This window comes from Zootermopsis nevadensis, unplaced genomic scaffold (assembly GCF_977971745.1).
Source record: "Zootermopsis nevadensis isolate Lab colony 2312 unplaced genomic scaffold, Znev_1.0 Znev_ptg000059l, whole genome shotgun sequence".
Taxonomy (NCBI): Eukaryota; Metazoa; Arthropoda; class Insecta; order Blattodea; family Termopsidae; genus Zootermopsis; species Zootermopsis nevadensis.
This window is the reverse complement of record NW_028259190.1, coordinates 1,146,115-1,171,125: the sequence shown is the minus strand read 5'-3', so window position 1 is coordinate 1,171,125 and position 25,011 is coordinate 1,146,115. Positions and strand designations below refer to the sequence as shown.

The 25,011-nt window shown below is 40.1% G+C and overlaps 1 protein-coding gene and 1 long non-coding RNA gene across 2 annotated transcripts in view; both read right to left on the bottom strand.

Moving 5' to 3' along the window:
* Nucleotides 1-19,597, bottom strand: part of LOC147871313 (transcription-associated protein 1-like) — a 65,809-nt gene extending 46,212 nt beyond the window's left edge. Inside the window, exons 1-4 of the mRNA XM_087339986.1 lie at nucleotides 19,521-19,597; nucleotides 19,235-19,329; nucleotides 18,868-19,006; nucleotides 18,587-18,762 (exon numbers count right to left, since the gene is read on the bottom strand). The gene's annotated coding sequence lies outside the window, so the exon portion shown is untranslated. The remainder of the gene's footprint in view (nucleotides 1-18,586; nucleotides 18,763-18,867; nucleotides 19,007-19,234; nucleotides 19,330-19,520) is intronic.
* Nucleotides 19,598-24,623: 5,026 nt separating this feature from the next.
* LOC147871311 (uncharacterized) overlaps nucleotides 24,624-25,011 on the bottom strand; it is a 91,368-nt gene continuing 90,980 nt past the window's right edge. The window contains exon 6 of the long non-coding RNA XR_015532460.1: nucleotides 24,624-25,009. This is a non-coding gene — a long non-coding RNA (uncharacterized LOC147871311). The remainder of the gene's footprint in view (nucleotides 25,010-25,011) is intronic.

Sequence of the window (25,011 nt, the reverse complement as noted above, 5' to 3'; positions counted from 1 at the left end):
TACCTTTGTAAAAAAATTAAATCAGGTATCAAAGTGAAGCCCAGAATATAATATACTTTTTAAAGTGACGGAATCGAATTTTTTAGTGTTTAATAATATACAATAAACCATAACGAGCTTAAGGTGCCCTCACATGCGCAAGTCATACGACTGCACTGCGCAACAACGTCTGCGCAGGTGCCCCAATAACCTAACCTAACCTAACCTAACCTAACCTAACCCAAACCAACCAAAACGGGGTAATCTGCATCAGTGCAAAATGGTTTCCTGCGCACGAATTTTGGAAAAAGCGAATGGTTGGTCAGAAATTATTGAAATTTTGTATGGACGTCATGCCACAGGTAAGTTAATGACATTCATACTCTCTTATGTCTTATCGCCTTTTAGAAATTCGCACGAAGGCATCAAAGTCGTGAGGTGGAGGATGCGCAAAGTCGGCCACGACCACTTATCAATAAAGATAATAAGCGCTCACACAATCCCCATATAACACAATTAGTGCTTATATGCGTGTAATACATCATAACACGTCTAAAATCACATAATGTTTCCACAAGAAATATTTCTTCCAAAATTGATGCAGTGTAGATGTTGACGCAAATGCGTAGCAGATTCATGCGTAACGATGACCCAATCTAACTCACTATAAATAAGTATCATGTAACGAAAGAATCGGAATAAACATACGTGAATGATATTACGTCATTTATTAATATAAATCGCATCACAAAGAAACAGAATATAAATTTATGGTACATCAATTGCAATGTTTGGTGGGCGCGGAAATCGTGGCGCACGTCAGACTTGTGGTAACATATTGGTGTCCTATGTCAAACTTCTACAAAATATATCGAATATATTGCATCACATTTACTCGAGGACACGACGTACAAACACAAAAACGCAGTCTATCAGAAAAATACGGAACCAAAGATTAGACGTGCCATCTGTGACGACCTAAATGGAAAGAAATCAATACTTTCGAATTGCATCGAGGACCAATCAGAAGACAGTCAGTACTGATTCTGTCTTGGAACAGTCGGCTGGTCCATTGGAATTGTCGCCATTATACTACGGTTGGGATTATTTGATACCGGTCGGTCAGTATCAACGTAACTTTGTGTTCTAGGAATAGAGTTCTTCGGGACCATTAACAAGATTAATTACCATCGTTCAATCAAGTATTAACGGGTGCTACCTACACTGAATCTCAGTGTAAGGATGTCTTCTCGGTGACGTGTGAGAATAGAAACAATTGAAACAACAATCCAACATAACACGCAAGAATGTGTGCGGTTCGCCACATTGAGACATACGACTTCAGTGAATGGACATTTCCATGCCATGTGTGCTCAGTAAAGACGTTTGTACGAGTTAGTAACACGTAAATCATATACAGACATCATGTATCTTCTGAAGTTGGACTTATGTAATTTGAAAATATTTATTCCTTATAACGATGACTGGGGTCACTGTAGTAATTACATGTAGTGTAACATAAAATTAAATAAATATTTTAATAAATTATTCTTCGTGTGACAACATATATACTTCCACAATGAAATATTCAATAACATCATATTTAAGTGATAAGTGATTGGTGTACTTCCTATTATTGAAAGTATGTGTCCAATAAAATATCTTTGTAAAAAAATTAAATCAGGTATGAAAGTGAAGCCCAGAATATAATATACTTTTTAAAGTGACGGAATCGAATTTTTGAGTGTTTAATAATATACAATTAACCATAACGAGCTCAAGGTGCCATCACATGCTCAAGTCATACGACTGCACTGCGCAACAACGTCTGCGCAGGTGCCCCACTAACCTAACCTAACCTAACCTAAACCAACCAAAGCGGGGTAATCTGCATCAGTGCAAAATGGTTTCCTGCGCACGAATTTTGGAAAAACCGAATGGATGCTCAGAAATTATTGAAATTTTGTATGGACGTCATGCCACAGGTAAGTTAATGATATTCATACTCTATTATGACTTATCGCTTTTTAGAAATTCGCACGAAGGCATCAAAGTCGTGAGGTGGAGGATGCGCAAAGTCGGCCACGACCACTTATCAATAACGATATTAAGCGCTCACAAAATACCTATACAACACAATTAGTGCTTATATGCGTGTAATACATCATAAATCGTCTAAAATTACATTGTTTCCACAAGAAATATTTCTTCCAAAATTGATGCAGTGTAGATGTTGACGCAAATACGTAGCAGATTCATGCGTAACGATGACCCAATCTAACTCACTATAAATAAGTATCATGTAACGAAAGAATCGGAATAAACATACGTGAATGATAGTACGTCATTTATTAATATAAATTGCCTCACAAAGAAACTGAATATAAATCTCTGGTACATCAATTGCAATGTTTGGTGGACGCGGAATTCACGGCGCACGTCAAACTTGTGGTAACATATTGGTGTCCTATGTCAAATGTCTACAAAATATATCGAAAATATTGCCTCACATTTACTCGAGGACACGAAGTACAAACACAAAGACGCAGTCTATCGGAAAAATACGGAACCAAAGATAAGACGTTCCACCTGTGACGACCTAAATGGAAAGAAATCAATACTTTCGAATGGCATCGAGGACCAATCAGAAGACAGTCAGTACTGATTCTGTCTTGGAACAGTCGGCTGGTCCCATTGGAATAGTCGCCATTAAACTACGGTTGGGATTATTTGATACCGGTCGGTCAGTATCAACGCAACTTAGTGTTTTAGGAATAGAGTTCTTCGGGACCATTAACAAGATTAATTACCACCGTTCAATCAAGTATTAACGGGTGCTACCTACACTGAATCTCAGTGTAAGGATGTCTTCTCGGTGACGTGTGAGAATAGAAACAATTGAAACAACAATCCAACATAACACGCAAGAATGTGTGCGGTTCGCCACATTGAGACATACGACTTCAGTGAAAGGACATTTCCATGCCATGTGTGCTCAGTAAAGACGTTTGTACGAGTTAGTAACACGTGAATCATATACATACATCGTCTATCTGCAGAAGCTGGACCTATGTAATTTGAGAACATTTATTCTTTATTACGATGACTGGGGTCACTGTAGTAATTACATGTAGTGTAATATAAAATTAAATAAATATTTTAAGAAATTATTCTTCGTGTAACAACATATATACTTCCACAATGAAATATTCAATAACATCATATTTAAGTGATAAGTGATTGGTGTACTTGCAATTACTGAAAGTATGTGTCCAATAAAATATCCTTGTAAAAAAATTAAATCAGGTATGAAAGTGAAGCCCAGAATATAATATACTTTTTAAAGTGACGGAATCGAATTTTTGAGTGTTTAATAATATACAATAAACCATAACGAGCTTAAGGTGCCCTCACATGCGCAAGTCATACGACTGCACTGCGCAACAACGTCTGCGCAGGTGCCCCACTAACCTAACCTAACCCAAACCAACCAAAACGGGGTAATCTGCATCAGTGCAAAATGGTCTCCTGCGCACGAATTTTGGAAAAAGCGAATGGATGCTCAGAAATTATTGAAATTTTGTATGGACGTCATGCCACAGGTAAGTTAATGATATTCATACTCTATTATGACTTATCGCTTTTTAGAAATTCGCACCAAGGCATCAAAGTCGTGAGGTGGAGGATGCGCAAAGTCGGCCACGACCACTTATCAATAACGATATTAAGCGCTCACACAATCCCCATATAACACAATTAGTGCTTATATTCGTGTAATACATCATAACACGTCTAAAATTACATAATGTTTCCACAAGAAATATTTCTTCCAAAATTGATGCAGTGTAGATGTTGACGAAAATACGTAGCAGATTCATGCTTAACGATGACCCAATCTAACTCACTATAAATAAGTATCATGTAACGAAAGAATCGGAATAAACATACGTGAATGTTAGTACGTCATTTATTTATATAAATCGCCTCACAAAGAAACAGAATATAGATTTTTCGTACATCAATTGCAATGTTTGGTGGGCGCGTAATTCGTGGAGCACGTCAAACTTGTGGTAACATATTGGTGTCCTATGTCAAACTTCTACAAAATATATCGAAAATATTGCCTCCCATTTACTCGAGGACACGACGGACAAACACAAGGACGCAGTCTATCGGAAAAATACGGAACCAAAGATAAGACGAGCCATCTGTGACGACCTAAATGGAAAGAAATCAATACTTTCGAATGGCATCGAGGACCAATCAGAAGACAGTCAGTACTGATTCCGTCTTGGAACAGTCGGCTGGTCCCATTGGAAAAGTCGCCATTAAACTACGGTTCGGATTATTTGATACCGGTCGGTCAGTATCAACGTAAATTTGTGTTTTAGGAATAGAGTTCTTCGGGACCATTAACAAGATTAATTACCACCGTTCAATCAAGTATTAACGGGTGCTACCTACACTGAATCTCAGTGTAGGGATGTCTTCTCGGTGACGTGTGAGAATAGAAACAATTGAAACAACAATCAAACATAACACGTAAGTATATGTGCGGTTCGCCACATTGAGACATACGACTTCAGTGAATGGGCATTTCCATGCCATGTGTGCTCAGTAAAGACGTTTGTACGAGATAGTAACACGTAAATCATATACATACATCGTCTATCTGCAGAAGCTGGACCTATGTAATTTGAGAACATTTATTCTTTATAACGATGACTGGGGTCACTGTAGTAATTACATGTAGTGTAACATAAAATTAAATAAATATTTTAATAAATTATTCTTCGTGTGACAACATATATACTTCCACAATGAAATATTCAATAACATCATATTTAAGTGATAAGTGATTGGTGTACTTCCTATTACTGAAAGTATGTGTCCAATAAAATATCTTTGAAAAAAATTAAATCAGGTATGAAAGTGAAGCCCAGAATATAATATACTTTTTAAAGTGACGGATTCGAATTTTTGAGTGTTTAATAATATACAATTAACCATAACGAGCTCAAGGTGCCCTCACATGCGCAAGTCATACGACTGCACTGCGCAACAACGTCTGCGCAGGTGCCCCACTAACCTAACCTAACCTAACCCAAACCAACCAAAACGGGGTAATCTGCATCAGTGCAAAATGGTTTCCTGCGCACGAATTTTGGAAAAACCGAATGGATGCTCAGAAATTATTGAAATTTTTTATGGACGTCATGCCACAGGTAAGTTAATGATATTCATACTCTATTATGTCTTATCGACTTTTAGAAATTCGCACGAAGGCATCAAAGTCGTGAGGTGGAGGATGCGCAAAGTCGGCCACGACCACTATTCAATAACGATATTAAGCGCTCACAAAATACCTATATAACACAATTAGTGCTTATATGCGTGTAATACATCATAAATCGTCTAAAATTACATTGTTTCCACAAGAAATATTTCTTCCAAAATTGATTCAGTGTAGATGTTGACGCAAATACGTAGCAGATTCATGCGTAACGATGACCCAATCTAACTCACTATAAATAAGTATCATGTAACGAAAGAATCGGAATAAACATACGTGAATGATAGTACGTCATTTATTAATATAAATTGCCTCACAAAGAAACTGAATATAAATCTCTGGTACATGAATTGCAATGTTTGTTGGGCGCGGAATTCGTGGCGCACGTCAAACTTGTGGTAACATATTGGTGTCCTATGTCAAACTTCTACAAAATATATCGAAAATATTGCCTCACATTTACTCGAGGACACGACGTACAAACACAAAGACGCAGTCTATCGCAGGAAATACGGAACCAAAGATAAGACGTGCCATCTGTGACGAACTAAATGGAAAGAAATCAATACTTTCGAATGGCATCGAGGACCAATCAGAAGCCAGTCAGTACTGGTTCTGTCTTGGAACAGTTGGCTGGTTCCATTTGACTAGTCGCCATTAAACTACGGTTGGAGTTATTCGATTTCCGTCGGTCAGTATCAACCTACATTTGTGTTCTAGAAATAGAGTTCTTCGGGACCATTAACAAGATTAATTACCACCGTTCAATCACGTATTAACGGGTGCTACCTATAATGAATCTCAATGTAAGGATGTCTTATCGGTGACGTGTTAGAATAGAAACAAGTGAAACATCAATCCAACATAACATGCAAGAATATGTGCGGTTCGCCACATTGAGACATACGACTTCAGTGAATGGACATTTCCATGCCCTGTGTGCTCAGTAAAGAAGTTTGTAGGAGTTAGTAACACGTAAATCATATACAGATATCGCGTATCTGCAGAAGCTGGACTTATGTAATTTGAAAATATTTATTCCTTATAACGATGACTGGGGTCACTGTAGTAATTACATGTAGTGTAACATAAAATTAAATAAATATTTTAATAAATTATTCTTCGTGTGACAACATATATACTTCCACAATGAAATATTCAATAACATCATATTTAAGTGATAAGTGATTGGTGTACTTCCTATTACTGAAAGTATGTGTCCAATAAAATATCTTTGTAAAAAAATTAAATCAGGTATGAAAGTGAAGCCCAGAATATAATATACTTTTTAAAGTGACGGAATCGAATTTTTGAGTGTTTAATAATATACAATTAACCATAACGAGCTCAAGGTGCCCTCACATGTTCAAGTCATACGACTGCACTGCGCAACAACGTCTGCGCAGGTGCCCCACTAACCTAACCTAACCTAACCCAAACCAACCAAAACGGGGTAATCTGCATCAGTGCTAAATGGTTTCCTGCGCACGAATTTTGGAAAAACCGAATGGATGCTCAGAAATTATTGAAATTTTGTATGGACGTCATGCCACAGGTAAGTTAATGATATTCATACTCTATTATGTCTTATCGCTTTTTAAAAATTCGCAGGAAGGCATCAAAGTCGTGAGGTGGAGGATGCGCAAAGTCGGCCACGACCACTTATCAATAACGATATTAAGCGCTCACACAATCCCCATATAACACAATTAGTGCTTATATGCGTGTAATACATCATAACACGTCTAAAATTACATAATGTTTCCACAAGAAATATTTCTTCCAAAATTGATGCAGTGTAGATGTTGACGCAAATACGTAGCAGATTCATGCGTAACGATGACCCAATCTAACTCACTATAAATAAGTATCATGTAACGAAAGAATCGGAATAAACATACGTGAATGATAGTACGTCATTTATTCATATAAATTGCCTCACAAAGAAACTGAATATAAATCTCTGGTACATCAATTGCAATGTTTGGTGGACGCGGAATTCATGGCGCACGTCAAACTTGTGGTAACATATTGGTGTCCTATGTCAAATGTCTACAAAATATATCGAAAATATTGCCTCACATTTACTCGAGGACACGAAGTACAAACACAAAGACGCAGTCTATCGGAAAAATACGGAACAAAAGATAAGACGTTCCACCTGTGACGACCTAAATGGAAAGAAATCAATACTTTCGAATGGCATCGAGGACCAATCAGAAGACAGACAGTACTGATTCTGTCTTGGAACAGTCGGCTGGTCCCATTGGAATAGTCGCCATTAAACTACGGTTGGGATTATTTGATACCGGTCGGTCAGTATCAACGCAACTTTGTGTTCTAGGAATAGAGTTCTTCGGGACCATTAACAAGATTAATTACCACCGTTCAATCAAGTATTAACGGGTGCTACCTACACTGAATCTCAGTGTAAGGATGTCTTCTCGGTGACGTGTGAGAATAGAAACAATTGAAAAAACAATCCAACATAACATGCAAGAATATATGCGTTTCGCCACATTGAGATATACGACTTCAGTGAAAGGACATTTCCATGCCATGTGTGCTCAGTAAAGACGTTTGTACGAGTTAGTAACACGTAAATTATATACAGACATCGCATAACTCCAGAAGCTGGACCTATGTAATTTGAGAACATTTATTCTTTATAACGATGACTGGGGTCACTGTAGTAATTACATGTAGTGTAATATAAAATTAAATAAATATTTTAATAAATTATACTTCGTGTAACATCATATATACTTCCACAATGAAATATTCAATAACATCATATTTAAGTGATAAGTGATTGGTGTACTTGCAATTACTGAAAGTATGTGTCCAATAAAATATCTTTGTAAAAAAATTAAATCAGGTATGAAAGTGAAGCCCAGAATATAATATACTTTTTAAAGTGACGGAATCGAATTTTTGAGTGTTTAATAATATACAATTAACCATAACGAGCTCAAGGTGACCTCACATGCGCAAGTCATACGACTGCACTGCGCAACAACGTCTGCGCAGGTTCCCCACTAACCTAACCTAACCTAACCCAAACCAACCAAAACGGGGTAATCTGCATCAGTGCAAAATGGTTTCCTGCGCACGAATTTTGGAAAAACCGAATGGATGCTCAGAAATTATTGAAATTTTGTATGGACATCATGCCACAGGTAAGTTAATGATATTCATACTCTATTATGTCTTATCGACTTTTAGAAATTCGCACGAAGGCATCAAAGTCGTGAGGTGGAGGATGCGCAAGGTCGGCCACGACCACTTATCAATAACGATATTAAGCGCTCACAAAATACCTATATAACACAATTAGTGCTTATATGCGTGTAATAAATCATAAATCGTCTAAAACTACATTGTTTCCACAAGAAATATTTCTTCCAAAATTGATGCAGTGTAGATGTTGACGCAAATACGTAGCAGATTCATGCGTAACGATGACCCAATCTAACTCACTATAAATAAGTATCATGTAACGAAAGAATCGGAATAAACATAGTGAATGATAGTACGTCATTTATTAATATAAATTGCCTCACAAAGAAACTGAATATAAATCTCTGGTACATGAATTGCAATGTTTGGTGGGCGCGGAATTCGTGGCGCACGTCAAACTTGTGGTAACATATTGGTGTCCTATGTCAAACTTCTACAAAATATATCGAAAATATTGCCTCACATTTACTCGAGGACACGACGTACAAACACAAAGACGCAGTCTATCGCAGGAAATACGGAACCAAAGATAAGACGTGCCATCTGTGACGACCTAAATGGAAAGAAATCAATACTTTCGAATGGCATCGAGGACCAATCAGAAGACAGTCAGTACTGATTCTGTCTTGGAACAGTCGGCTGGTCCCATTGGAATAGTCGCCATTAAACTACGGTTCGGATTATTTGATACCGGTCGGTCAGTATCAACGCAACTTTCTGTTTTAGGAATAGAGTTCTTCGGGACCATTAACAAGATTAATTACCACCGTTCAATCAAGTATTAACGGGTGCTACCTACACTGAATCTCAGTGTAAGGATGTCTTCTCGGTGACGTGTGAGAATAGAAACAATTGAAACAACAATCCAACATAACACGCAAGAATGTGTGCGGTTCGCCACATTGAGACATACGACTTAAGTGAAAGGGCATTTCCATGCCATGTGTGCTCAGTAAAGACGTTTGTACGAGTTAGTAACACGTAAATTATATACAGACATCGCGTAACTGCAGAAGCTGAACCTATGTAATTTGAGAACATTTATTCTTTATAACGATGACTGGGGTCACTGTAGTAATTACATGTAGTGTAATATAAAATTAAATAAATATTTTAATAAATTATTCTTCGTGTACCAACATATATACTTCCACAATGAAATATTCAATAACATCATATTTAAGTGATAAGTGATTGGTGTACTTGCAAATACTGAAAGTATGTGTCCAATAAAATATCCTTGTAAAAAAATTAAATCAGGTATGAAAGTGAAGCCCAGAATATAATATACTTTTTAAAGTGACGGAATCGAATTTTTGAGTTTTTAATAATATACAATTAATCATAACGAGCTCAAGGTGCCCTCACATGCGCAAGTCATACGACTGCACTGCGCAACAACGTCTGCGCAGGTGCCCCACTAACCTAACCTAACCTAACCAAACCTAACCCAAACCAACCAAAACGGGGTAATCTGCATCAGTGCAAAATGGTTTCCTACGCACGAATTTTGGAAAAAGCGAATGGATGCTCAGAAATTATTGAAATTTTGTATGGACGTCATGCCACAGGTAAGTTAATGATATTCATACTCTATTATATCTTATCGCTTTTTAGAAATTTGCACGAAGGCATCAAAGTCGTGAGGTGGAGGTTGCGCAAAGTCGGCCACGACCACTTTTCAATAACGATATTAATCGCTCACACAATACCCATATAACACAATTAGTGCTTATATGCGTGTAATACGTCATAACACGTCTAAAATTACATAATGTTTCCACAAGAAATATTTCTTCCAAAATTGATGCAGTGTAGATGTTGACGCAAATACGTAGCAGATCCATGCTTAACGATGAACCAATCTAACTCACTATAAATAAGTATCATGTAACGAAAGAATCGGAATAAACATACGTGAATGATAGTACGTCATTTATTAATATAAATTGCCTCACAAAAAAACTGAATATAAATCTCTGGTACATCAATTGCAATGTTTGGTGGACGCGGAATTCATGGCGCACGTCAAACGTGTGGTAACATATTGGTGTCCTATGTCAAATGTCTACAAAACATATCGAAAATATTGCCTCCCATTTACTCGAGGACACGAAGTACAATCACAAACACGAAGTCTATCGGAAAAATACGGAACCAAAGATAAGACGTTCCACCTGTGACGACCTAAATGGAAAGAAATCAATACTTTCGAATGGCATCGTGGACCAATCAGAAGACAGTCAGTACTGATTCTGTCTTGGAACACTCGACTGGTCCCATTGGAATAGTCGCCATTAAACTACGGTTGGAATTATTTGATACCGGTCGGTCAGTATCAACGTAACTTTGTGTTCTAGGAATAGAGTTCTTCGGGACCATTAACAAGATTAATTACCACCGTTCAATCAAGTATTAACGGGTGCTACCTACACTGAATCTCAGTGTAAGGATGTCTTCTCGGTGACGTGTGAGAATAGAAACAATTGAAAAAACAATCCAACATAACATGCAAGAATATATGCGTTTCGCCACATTGAGATATACGACTTCAGTGAAAGGACATTTCCATGCCATGTGTGCTCAGTAAAGACGTTTGTACGAGTTAGTAACACGTAAATTATATACAGACATCGCATAACTGCAGAAGCTGGACCTATGTAATTTGAGAACATTTATTCTTTATAACGATGACTGGGGTCACTGTAGTAATTACATGTAGTGAAATATAAAATTAAATAAATATTTTAATAAATTATTCTTCGTGTGACAACATATATACTTCCACAATGAAATATTCAATAACATCATACTTAAGTGATAAGTGATTGGTGTACTAGCAATCACTGAAAGTATGTGTCCAATAAAATATCTTTGTAAAAAAATTAAATCAGGTATCAAAGTGAAGCCCAGAATATAATATACTTTTTAAAGTGACGGAATCGAATTTTTGAGTGTTTAATAATATACAATTAACCATAACGAGCTCAAGGTGCCCTCACATGCGCAAGTCATACGACTGCACTGCGCAACAACGTCTGCGCAGGTGCCCCACTAACCTAACCTAAACTAACCTAACCTAACCCAAACCAACCAAAACGGGGTAATCTGCATCAGTGCAAAATGGTTTCCTGCGCACGAATTTTGGAAAAAGCGAATGGTTGCTCAGAAATTATTGAAATTTTGTATGGACGTCATGCCACAGGTAAGTTAATGATATTCATAATCTCTTATGTCTTATCGCCTTTTAGAAATTCGAACGAAGGCATCAAAGTCGTGAGGTGGATGATGCGCAAAGTCGGCCACGACCACTTATCAACAACGATATTAAGCGCTCACACAATCCCCATATAACACAATTAGTGCTTATATGCGTGTAATACATCATAACACGTCTAAAATTACATAATGTTTCCACAAGAAATATTTCTTCCAAAATTGATGCAGTGTAGATGTTGACGCAAATACGTAGCAGATTCATGCGTAACGATGACCCAATCTAACTCACTATAAATAAGTATCATGTAACGAAAGAATCGGAATAAACATACGTGAATGATAGTACGTCATTTATTCATATAAATTGCCTCACAAAGAAACTGAATATAAATCTCTGGTACATCAATTGCAATGTTTGGTGGACGCGGAATTCATGGCGCACGTCAAACTTGAGGTAACATATTGGTGTCCTATGTCAAATGTCTACAAAATATATCGAAAATATTGCCTCACATTTACTCGAGGACACGAAGTACAAACACAAAGACGCAGTCTATCGGAAAAATACGGAACCAAAGATAAGACGTTCCACCTGTGACGACCTAAATGGAAAGAAATCAATACTTTCGAATGGAATCGAGGACCAATCAGAAGACAGACAGTACTGATTTTGTCTTGGAACAGTCGGCTGGTCCCATTGGAATAGTCGCCATTAAACTACGGTTGGCATTATTTGATACCGGTCGGTCAGTATCAACGCAACTTTGTGTTCTAGGAATAGAGTTCTTCGGGATCAATAACAAGATTAATTATCACCGTTCAATCAAGTATTAACGGGTGCTACCTACACTGATTCTCAGTGTAAGGATGTCTTCTCGGTGACGTGTGAGAATAGAAACAATTGAAAAAACAATCCAACATAACATGCAAGAATATATGCGTTTCGCCACATTGAGATATACGACTTCAGTGAAAGGACATTTCCATGCCATGTGTGCTCAGTAAAGACGTTTGTACGAGTTAGTAACACGTAAATTATATACAGACATCGCATAACTGCAGAAGCTGGACCTATGTAATTTGAGAACATTTATTCTTTATAACGATGACTGGGGTCACTGTAGTAATTACATGTAGTGTAATATAAAATTAAATAAATATTTTAATAAATTATACTTCGTGTAACATCATATATACTTCCACAATGAAATATTCAATAACATCATATTTAAGTGATAAGTGATTGGTGTACTTCCTATTACTGAAAGTATGTGTCCAATAAAATAATCTTGTATAAAAATTAAATCAGGTATGAAAGTGAAGCCCAGAATATAATATACTTTTTAAAGTGACGGAATCGAATTTTTGAGTGTTTAATAATATACAATTAACCATAACGAGCTCAAGGTGCCCTCACATGCGCAAGTCATACGACTGCACTGCGCAACAACGTCTGCGCAGGTGCCCCACTAACCTAACCTAACCTAACCCAAACCAACCAAAACGGGGTAATCTGCATCAGTGCAAAATGGTTTCCTGTGCACGAATTTTGGAAAAACCGAATGGATGCTCAGATATTATTGAAATTTTGTATGGACGTCATGCCACAGGTAAGTTAATGATATTCATACTCTATCATGTCTTATCGAGATTTAGAAATTCGCACGAAGGCATCAAAGTCGTGAGGTGGACGATGCGCAATGTCGCCCTCGACCACTTATCAATAACGATATTAAGCGCTCACAAAATACCTATATAACACAATTAGTGCTTATGTGCGTGTAATACATCATAAATCGTCTAAAATTACATTGTTTCCACAAGAAATATTTCTTCCAAAATTGATGCAGTGTAGATGTTGACGCAAATACGTAGCAGATTCATGCGTAACGATGACCCAATCTAACTCACTATAAATAAGTATCATGTAACGAAAGAATCGGAATAAACATACGTGAATGATAGTACGTCATTTATTAATATAAATTGCCTCACAAAGAAACTGAATATAAATCTCTGGTACATCAAATGCAATGTTTGGTGGGCGCGGAATTCGTGGCGCACGTCAAACTTGTGGTAACATATTGGTGTCCTATGTCAAACTTCTACAAAATATATCGAAAATATTGCCTCACATTTACTCGAGGACACGACGTACAAACACAAAGACGCAGTCTATCGGAAAAATACGGAACAAAAGATAAGACGTTCCACCTGTGACGACCTAAATGGAAAGAAATCAATACTTTCGAATGGCATCGAGGACCAATCAGAAGCCAGTCAGTACTGGTCCTGTCTTGGAACAGTTGGCTGGTTCCATTTGACTAGTCGCCATTAAACTACGGTTAGAATTATTCGATTTCCGTCGGTCAGTATCAACCTAAATTTGTGTTCTAGAAATAGAGTTCTTCGGGACCATTAAGAAGATTAATTACCACCGTTCCATCACGTATTAACGGGTGCTACCTATAATGAATCTCAATGTAAGGATGTCTTATCGGTGTCGTGTTAGAATAGAAACAAGTGAAACATCAATCCAACATAACATGCAAGAATATATGCGGTTCGTCACATTGAGACATACGACTTCAGTGAATGGACATTTCCATGCCATGTGTGCTCAGTAAAGACGTTTGTACGAGTTAGTAACACCTAAATCATATACAGACATCGCGTATCTGCAGAAACTGGACCTATGTAATTTGAGAACATTTATTCTTTATAACGATGACTGGGGTCACTGTAGTAATTACATGTAGTGTAATATAAAATTAAAAAAATATTTTAATAAATTATTCTTCGTGTGACAACATATATACTTCCACAATGAAATATTCAATAACATCATATTTAAGTGATAAGTGATTGGTGTACTTCCTATTACTGAAAGTTATGTGTCCAATAAAATATCTTTGTAAAAAAATTAAATCAGGTATGAAAGTGAAGCCCAGAATATAATATACTTTTTAAAGTGACGGAATCAAATTTTTGAGTGTTTAATAATATACAATAAACCATAACGAGCTTAAGGTGCCCTCACATGCGCAAGTCATACGACTGCACTGCGCAACAACGTCTGCGCAGGTGCCCCACTAACCTAACCTAACCTAACCCAAACCAACCAAAACGGGGTAATCTGCATCAGTGCAAAATGGTTTCCTGCGCACGAATTTTGGAAAAAGGGAATGGATGCTCAGAAATTATTGACATTTTGTATGGACGTCATGCCACAGGTAAGTTAATGATATTCATACTCTATTATGTCTTATCGATTGGTGAAGAGTTGTGTTTTCTTCGCGGTACGGACTGAATTCTTAAATATAATTCAGACAAACTACGATTCTCGGAATAAACAGCGATCATTTCCTTAAACAGCGTTAACTAGTTGATCTTCGTAATGGTGAAGAGTTGTGTTTTCTTCGCGGTACGGACTGAATTCTTAAATATTATTCAGACAAACTACGATTCTCGGAATAAACAGCGATCATTTCCTTAAACAGCGTTAACCAGTTGATCTTCGTAATGGTGAAGAGTTGTGTTTTCTTCGCGGTACGGACTGAATTCTTAAATATTATTCAGACAAACTACGATTCTCGGAATGAACAGCGATCATTTCCTTAAACAGCGTTAACCAGTTGATCTTCGTAATGGTGAAGAGTTGTGTTTTCTTCGCGGTACGGACTGAATTCTTAAATATTATTCAGACAAACTACGATTCTCGGAATGAACAGCGATCATTTCCTTAAACAGCGTTAACCAGTTGATCTTCGTAATGGTGAAGTGTTGTGTTTTCTTCGCGGTACGGACTGAATTCTTAAATATTATTCAGACAAACTACGATTCTCGGAATGAACAGCGATCATTTCCTTAAACAGCGTTAACCAGTTGATCTTCGTAATGGTGAAGAGTTGTGTTTTCTTCGCGGTACGGACTGAATTCTTAAATATTATTCAGACGATCTACGATTCTCGGAATAAACAGCGATCATTTCCTTAAACAGCGTTAACCAGTTGATCTTCGTAATGGTGAAGTGTTGTGTTTTCTTCGCGGTACGGACTGAATTCTTAAATATTATTCAGACAAACTACGATTCTCGGAATGAACAGCGATCATTTCCTTAAACAGCGTTAACCAGTTGATCTTCGTAATGGTGAAGTGTTGTGTTTTCTTCGCGGTACGGACTGAATTCTTAAATATTATTCAGACAAACTACGATTCTCGGAATGAACAGCGATCATTTCCTTAAACAGCGTTAACCAGTTGATCTTCGTAATGGTGAAGAGTTGTGTTTTCTTCGCGGTACGGACTGAATTCTTAAATATTATTCAGACGATCTACGATTCTCGGAATAAACAGCGATCATTTCCTTAAACAGCGTTAACCAGTTGATCTTCGTAATGGTGAAGTGTTGTGTTTTCTTCGCGGTACGGACTGAATTCTTAAATATTATTCAGACAAACTACGATTCTCGGAATGAACAGCGATCATTTCCTTAAACAGCGTTAACCAGTTGATCTTCGTAATGGTGAAGTGTTGTGTTTTCTTCGCGGTACGGACTGAATTCTTAAATATTATTCAGACAAACTACGATTCTCGGAATGAACAGCGATCATTTCCTTAAACAGCGTTAACCAGTTGATCTTCGTAATGGTGAAGAGTTGTGTTTTCTTCGCGGTACGGACTGAATTCTTAAATATTATTCAGACGATCTACGATTCTCGGAATAAACAGCGATCATTTCCTTAAACAGCGTTAACCAGTTGATCTTCGTAATGGTGAAGAGTTGTGTTTTCTTCGCGGTACGGACTGAATTCTTAAATATTATTCAGACGATCTACGATTCTCGGAATAAACAGCGATCATTTCCTTAAACAGCGTTAACTAGTTGATCTTCGTAATGGTGAAGAGTTGTGTTTTCTTCGCGGTACGGACTGAATTCTTAAATATTATTCAGACAAACTACGATTCTCGGAATAAACAGCGATCATTTCCTTAAACAGCGTTAACCAGTTGATCTTCGTAATGGTGAAGAGTTGTGTTTTCTTCGCGGTACGGACTGAATTCTTAAATATTATTCAGACAAACTACGATTCTCGGAATGAACAGCGATCATTTCCTTAAACAGCGTTAACCAGTTGATCTTCGTAATGGTGAAGAGTTGTGTTTTCTTCGCGGTACGGACTGAATTCTTAAATATTATTCAGACAAACTACGATTCTCGGAATGAACAGCGATCATTTCCTTAAACAGCGTTAACCAGTTGATCTTCGTAATGGTGAAGTGTTGTGTTTTCTTCGCGGTACGGACTGAATTCTTAAATATTATTCAGACAAACTACGATTCTCGGAATGAACAGCGATCATTTCCTTAAACAGCGTTAACCAGTTGATCTTCGTAATGGTGAAGAGTTGTGTTTTCTTCGCGGTACGGACTGAATTCTTAAATATTATTCAGACGATCTACGATTCTCGGAATAAACAGCGATCATTTCCTTAAACAGCGTTAACCAGTTGATCTTCGTAATGGTGAAGTGTTGTGTTTTCTTCGCGGTACGGACTGAATTCTTAAATATTATTCAGACAAACTACGATTCTCGGCATGAACAGCGATCATTTCCTTAAACAGCGTTAACCAGTTGATCTTCGTAATGGTGAAGTGTTGTGTTTTCTTCGCGGTACGGTCTGAATTCTTAAATATTATTCAGACAAACTACGATTCTCGGAATGAACATCGATCATTTCCTTAAACAGCGTTAACCAGTTGATCTTCGTAATGGTGAAGAGTTGTGTTTTCTTCGCGGTACGGACTGAATTCTTAAATATTATTCAGACGATCTACGATTCTCGGAATAAACAGCGATCATTTCCTTAAACAGCGTTAACCAGTTGATCTTCGTAATGGTGAAGAGTTGTGTTTTCTTCGCGGTACGGACTGAATTCTTAAATATAATTCAGACGAACTACGATTCTCACTGTAAACAGCGATCATTTCCTTAAACAGCGTTAACCAGTTGATCTTCGTAATGGTGAAGAGTTGTGTTTTCTTCGCGGTACGGACTGAATTATTCCTCTTGGTCTACGCTCCTGTATCCCATCACCATCCTTCGGGATACAACGCAGAACGATACTTCGTTCTGATGACTGCCTCAATCAAGCAAAGGATGTTGAAAATGTTTCTCCATATTTTGGGAACCTCTGCTCTATACAGCACTACATTCTAGCAGCTCTGTCTAATTCCATCACCGCGTAAAGAACGCCTACTCAGTCGCGTCCATGGCAGACGGCTAATCCAAATCAATACAGACTCCGTACGCAATACTCGGTCCACCTAACACCAACAGCATTTCCTTACGAAATTTATCCAACAGAAATGAAGTAAGGACGACCAGTCAGTTTTTAAAATTTCTGTGTCTATACACGAAGAGAAAGGCTTTGACCAGTTAAACGACTGTCAGCTACACGATGACTGCCGTACATGTTTACAACAAGACAGACGCAAGAAACTGGTCTCATACCGCAAGTGTGCGTGTCTATCACCGGACACGCAACGTCTCTGTGATTGTCTGCATTTTCTCCTTTTCCAATTCTCAAATGATCTGTAACTTTTCCTTTCTCTTTCCAACTCATAAAAGAACTCGATTCCTTACCGTACGTAGGGGGGGGGGGGGGGTTTTCAAACATTCTTTGATTTTGGCGATATCGGTACCTTCGCGAAACCCCATCCACGCAGACCAGGCTTTACTCAGACACTACATTACCGTCGAGACATACTAATTTCTAATTTCCCACAGAACACTATCTACGAAAGTCATTATAATTTTTAATCAACCTCGAAATAATACATCACCGTACTCACCCGAGTCCATCGCTCGCTGGTGCCTCATCGTTTCAGACGTCTCGAGCCAGACGACGTCACAGAGCTGCGTCCAGGAGCGAGACGTGGTAAAATCTTCTGGTTCAGAGGTTCACGACGGCGATGAAGAATGATGATATCATAATCACCGTGAATGTGAAGAGGGCTCCGCCAATCACCTCAAAGCAGACATAATGACAAGAATTTATAATTACGTCGCTTCTGTACGTACGCTCTGAAACTCGATCAGTGGGCATTATCTGACAATTTCTCATTGTACTCACCGGAGTCCTTAGTTCGCTGCTGCTGTAATATAATTTTCGGGTTGTCGTGTTAGCGACCTCACGATGTAAGCGGCCGTCATCCTCACCGCACCGTAAACCTCAAGTCTTGAACGAGTGTCACGTGGTTGTTACCACTGACCTAGAAGGAGACGGAATGCGTGGGCAGAATCACAGAACAATCAAAACGTAAAATAGAATAATATCTCAGAATACTTAGTTCAGTGTTGCAACGTCATTTCGGCCATCTTGTCTTGTGTGACGTAGGCCAAGTCACGTTGTATCGGGAACAGCACGCAATATAAGTTTTTCTCTCAACGTACTTTCAGAACTCTCTACTTCAGAGGACGGAATATTTCATGCAACTCACCTTGAATGACTTAAGTAGGCTCTCGTTGTACAAGACGTAGCACCCGGGGACACACAACAGGACACATGTACTCTCGCCTGTGCGTTGCCACAGTCCTAGAGAAAAATATATAGACGATCTTATATCACGCCAGACACAAATGCCTATAAGTCAGGGTCGTTATCTAGAGCCTCGTATTACCACCACGAAAGCTTCAACAACTCTTTGGCTGTCGAATAAATCGAGAATTAAACCAAACACAAGCTGAGACGTAATATCAAAATGGCCGACTGAAGCCCCAACTTACGTAAAGACTGCGTACATCCGCGCTGTACCGAAGCAGGAGACAGACAACCGGGAAAAACTCAACTTGTTCGGAGAAAACAAGTTTCGCGGAGCATGCTGGGAAAGGCAAAGATAAAAAACTCATCCAACTGGCGTCGGCAGAGATGACTAAGGGGCAGATAAAATTATACGTCCAGTAATAAAACACTAAAAGCGAAAATACTACGAGCAGCGAAAACTCAATGATTTAATAGAATGAAACCAAATCGCGGGACGGAGGGTCAGCCTCAGACTGTAAATGGTCGTAGAGAATAAAACAAGGCTCGAAAAACGTAAAATAAACGGCAGCGTCCTCTGTGCGGGAACATCGGGACCCACCACAAGCGCCGTACCGCACAGAGGGCGCAAGTTATTATTTTACTTTAAGAGGTTTGTTTTAAGTTCCTATGACCACTTAGCGGCTGGGGTTGAGCCCCCCTGTCGGTATTATTCCATATCAATTACTGCTCTTTCGCTGCTGGTACAATTTTCGAATTTTGAGTGGTCCTCTTATTATACCTAATCTTACTATGCTCTTGCTATATCCCCTAGACAAGATCTGTTGCCAGGTCGGTTAGTCGAAAGAGTTGAACGACTCGCCTCGCCCACGAGGTCCTGTTTTCTGTAGCGTGCGAGCGCAAAGCCAACGAGTTGGACTCGTCCGACTCGGGCGGTTCGTTGGAACCCGGCGCCCGGGCCATTGTCCGGAGCCGGGTCCGCGACTCTGCTCGCTCAAGAAACGGCCTGGGCCTCCACCTCCCTTCGTGGGGCGCGGGGGTTAGGGCGCGGGGGTTAGGGCGCGGGGGTTAGGGCGCGGGGGTTAGGGCGCGGGGGTTAGGGCGCGGGGGTTAGGGCGCGGGGGTTAGGGCGCGGGGGTTAGGGCGCGGGGGTTAGGGCGCGGGGGTTAGGGCGCGGGGGTTAGGGCGCGGGGGTTAGGGCGCGGGGGTTAGGGCGCGGGGGTTAGGGCGCGGGGGTTAGGGCGCGGGGGTTAGGGCGCGGGGGTTAGGGCGCGGGGGTTAGGGCGCGGGGGTTAGGGCGCGGGGGTTAGGGCGCGGGGGTTAGGGCGCGGGGGTTAGGGCGCGGGGGTTAGGGCGCGGGGGTTAGGGCGCGGGGGTTAGGGCGCGGGGGTTAGGGCGCGGGGGTTAGGGCGCGGGGGTTAGGGCGCGGGGGTTAGGGCGCGGGGGTTAGGGCGCGGGGGTTAGGGCGCGGGGGTTAGGGCGCGGGGGTTAGGGCGCGGGGGTTAGGGCGCGGGGGTTAGGGCGCGGGGGTTTAGGGCGCGGGGGTTTAGGGCGCGGGGGTTTAGGGCGCGGGGGGTTAGGGCGCGGGGGTTAGGGCGCGGGGGTTAGGGCGTGCGTTTTGAATTCTGGTTGTGGATCCTATGTGGGATAATATGGGGATTTTTGGTGGGGAATCCTGCAGGATCGTGGGTAATATTATGTGGTGAATCCAGGGGAATATCCTGGGAATCATGGGTTGCGATCGTGGGAAATTCTGTTGGAAATGTTTGGTGGCAGATTCTGCTAGATCTGGGTAGGGAATCCTTGGTGGGGATCCTAGGAAATCTGTGGGAAATACTAGGATGGTCATGGGGAGTCCTGGTAAATCCGAGGAATCCTGGAGGTGATTGTCTTCGGGGATCCTGCCGTGGTCCTAGAGGGCAGTGTCCAGGGAATCCTGGGGTCCTAGGGGATGCTGTGGTTCCTGGGATATGGTGATGCTGCAGGGATCCTGAGGGGATGGTCCCGGGGGGGGATCCTGGGTAGGTGTGATCATGAGGGTTGGCCCAAAGAAGGGAATAGCCCTGGGAAGGGGTGCGACTGGGGTAGTGGCCCTGGGGTAAAGGGTGTGGCCCTAGGGTGGCTGGCTAGCAGAAATATTGGTGAGAAGGTATAACCTTGAGATTTTTTAAGACCAGTATCCTTGACCTATACGTGACCTCATTTTGACATGAGTATGGTCAATCAGGTATTTACCGTTTGGCATAAATACGTATGACCTTGAGAATTTTAAAGACCTCTATCTGGCAAACTATTGGGGCGATCTTGTCTTGACTTTGTCATGACCTTGACCTAACAGTGACATCAATGTTACAAGAGAATAATCACTCTGATAACTGATGAAGATGTGAGGGCGAAATAATGTACAACAGTGGTCCCCAACGCGGTGCCCGCGTTGATACGGAAAGAGGTTATACTGAATAATAAATGCCGTTCAACCATGAACATTATAAAATCAAAGCACAGTTCTCTACGTACTAATGCCCATCTTGACGATTGCGAGCAGCAACATCATCCTACACTCCCAAATTTGAAAAACTGGCCGATAAAATGCAGCGCCAAACATCACACTAACTTCCCACTTGAGTAATAATAATTGTACTTACAAAATTACGTATTTTTTATTGCGTGGTTTCTTGTATCAATAAACGTCGTGTTGTTTTGTGTATTATTTGGTGTCCGTATCTTATTTGTCCAGAGAAAGGAAAAAAAAGGTTGGGGACCACTGACGTAAGGCAATACATGCCAAACATTATCATCAGTGCGTTTGGTGTAATCACGCACGTCTGCTGATATCGAAGTTTCAACGTTCCTACGTGCGGATATCCGTATATCCCATGTACACACAAGATCGAGATTAGATACATTTCTTTTGTACATTCATGTATGTCTGATGGTACTCATGTTGATATGGGTTGCCATTATCCACACATTGAAGGCAGATTCATATTTATTTATGACGGACTTTGCCACAGTACGTATGTGTTTGCCGCGTGGTATTCTACGTCCATACAGCATCCAGTTGATGTGATGTGTCCAGATGGGGGGGGAGGTCATAAATGCAGAGGGAGTTAAAGAGAGAAAAGTAATGCCGCACCAGCTTGGCCCAAAAGTTATATTCTGAGCAAAAAATTTCGAAAACGAATTCCCACAGTGGCAAAGCGTGACTTTTTCAAAAGTGTTGGCCAAACCCCACTACGGGATGGGGGTCAGGGGAGTTAAAACTTTGGCAGTTGAGTTTTTGGATCGTAATTTATCTTCCATGATGAACAATTAAGTGTTAGCAGTCGAGGTTTGGCTAGCATCTTAGCTTGGTAGGTCATGTAATCCTCTACTTACCCCCTCAAACCAGAACTATATTGTAAGATTTGAGGTTTCCACAGCAGATATTGTTTCTGTCATAATTGCGTTTGCGCAAATAGACTGGGAGCTTACGCCTGAATGAGGTACCCATCAACGCTTGTAGGGGGAGGTATTCCCATATGTCATTTCAGATAAATCCATTCAAACAGCTATACTTATGGGCACACACTCCAGAAGCATCTATACGTTAATGTGATTAAGTCAAGGTTGTTTACAATGTCTTCCGTGGTTTAATGCGTCACTGGGACATACGATTGTGTGGGTCGTATTAACCCGGTCAGTATCGCACTCCATTGCAGCACGCTGCCACTACAAACAGTCCTACATATCGGGTGGCCATTATGTCCCATTCCACTTGCATGAATAAACGGAAAATCAGTTAACACTGACACGATATCTAGTTGCTACAGGTTGCAGCGTGAACTTGTAACTTAATCAGTACACGAACTGTAAAGAAGTTCTTGACATAATCTCGCACAGTGCTAGGACAATGGATGTAAAATAAAATGTCGTACCTTTAGTTGCAACGAAGGTAACTGTTGCGAGTAGCGCCAACTGGGACAATCATAATTAATAAGAAAGCTGGCCATGTCGTTGACCGATTGACTAACTAACTAGATGGCTTACCGAACCCGAAGGTTCATCACCGAATTAACCAAAGCTCTGTCCTGGGCCAACAAAATCCAGTCTCCTTCAACTCCTATCTCCCACAGATCCCGCCTGACATTATCCTCCCATCTACGTCTCGGTCTCCCCAGAGGTCTCTTCCCCTCAGGCTTCCTCCTGCCTGAGGTTATCCTCCCATCTACGTCTAGGTCTCCCCAGAGGTCTCTCCCCCTCAGGCTTCCCGGTGCACACCTCTTGCCCCATCCATGCGCGCTACATGTTCCACCCATCTCATTCTTCTCGACTTAATCACCCTGACAATACTGGGAGAGGAGAACATCATTATGCAGTTTTCTCCACGCCCCATCGTCTTCCCTCCTAGGCCCAAATATCCTCCTCAACATCCGATTCTCAAACACCTGCAATCTGTGTTCCTCCCTCAGAGTGAGAGACCATGTTTCGCACCCATACAAAACAACAGGCAAAATTAATGTTTTGTATATTTTAATCTTCAGGTTCTTAGAAATCAGACGGGAAGACAAAATATTTTGAACTGAGAAGTTGCAAGCATTTCCGGAATTTAGTCTCCTCCTAACTTCGTCGTGAGCATCATTTTGAATCGTTTTTTTTGTTCCCAAGTATTTGAACTTTGTCACACTTTCAAAGGATTTATGAGCCACCTTAATGTCTGTCGGGTACATCATCGTGTTCACAAAAGCCTGCCACCGGGGTCTATCCTGAGTCAGTTGCATCCAGTTCACTCCATTGAGACCCATCTCCGTAAGATTCGTCTTAATGTTATCCTCCCACCTACGCCGAGGTGTTCCCTTCAGGCCTTGTAAACTTTCAACTCGCCCTAAAAACATCGGCTGAGGAGCTCGTCATGCATTTTTCTCTGTTATCCGTCCCACTCCCATTTTGGGTCCAGACATCTTCCTCGACACTCTGTTCTCAGAGACCCTCAGTCTATGTTCCTCCCTCAATGTGAAAGACCACGTTTTGCACCCATAAATACTTTGCACTAAACAATAGCAAGCATTCCCCGGATTTAATCTGCTGATGTAGGGAGATCGTCGATAATTAGGCTTGTGAAACCGGAATAAAATTTCTTCTCAGTTCCCTAAAAAGCTTTAATAATGTCGATGTATCAGGAATTGTAAAGCGATAGAATTATTGTTCAGAATATAAACCCCACTTCTTAAGATCCACATATTTTTATTAAGATTCTGGGCTACGAAACACGTTTAATTCCTTTAAAATTGTAAAATGTTAATTGCCTACTGGAATATTCTTTTATTATAAATGATGCCGTGAACAAACAGAAATCAATCTAATGTTACTTGAAATTGTGTTAAAAAAGTTTAATTCTCTTACACGAGTTCACAAATGCAGACGAAAACATTAAATGTGATGAACAACAATCTTTATAATTAGGAATCCCTTACCCCAAACTTTGTTCAATTGTAGGAGACCACGACGTCCACGGGCAAAGATCAGTTTAATCAAAATTAAAATGGAGAGAGTTGAGGGCAGTTTCACAGATTTCTTAATAATTCTTTTATAAGATAAGAACTTGTGATATTCTATATTAGTAAGAATTACCACAAACAACATATTCCCTCCACCTAACATTTACCTGGGCAATACTCATTACAGCTGAATCTAAACGGTGACAAGCCGCTGCATCCAGTCTGTACAAAAAGTCATTATTTCACGGTCACCAACTCT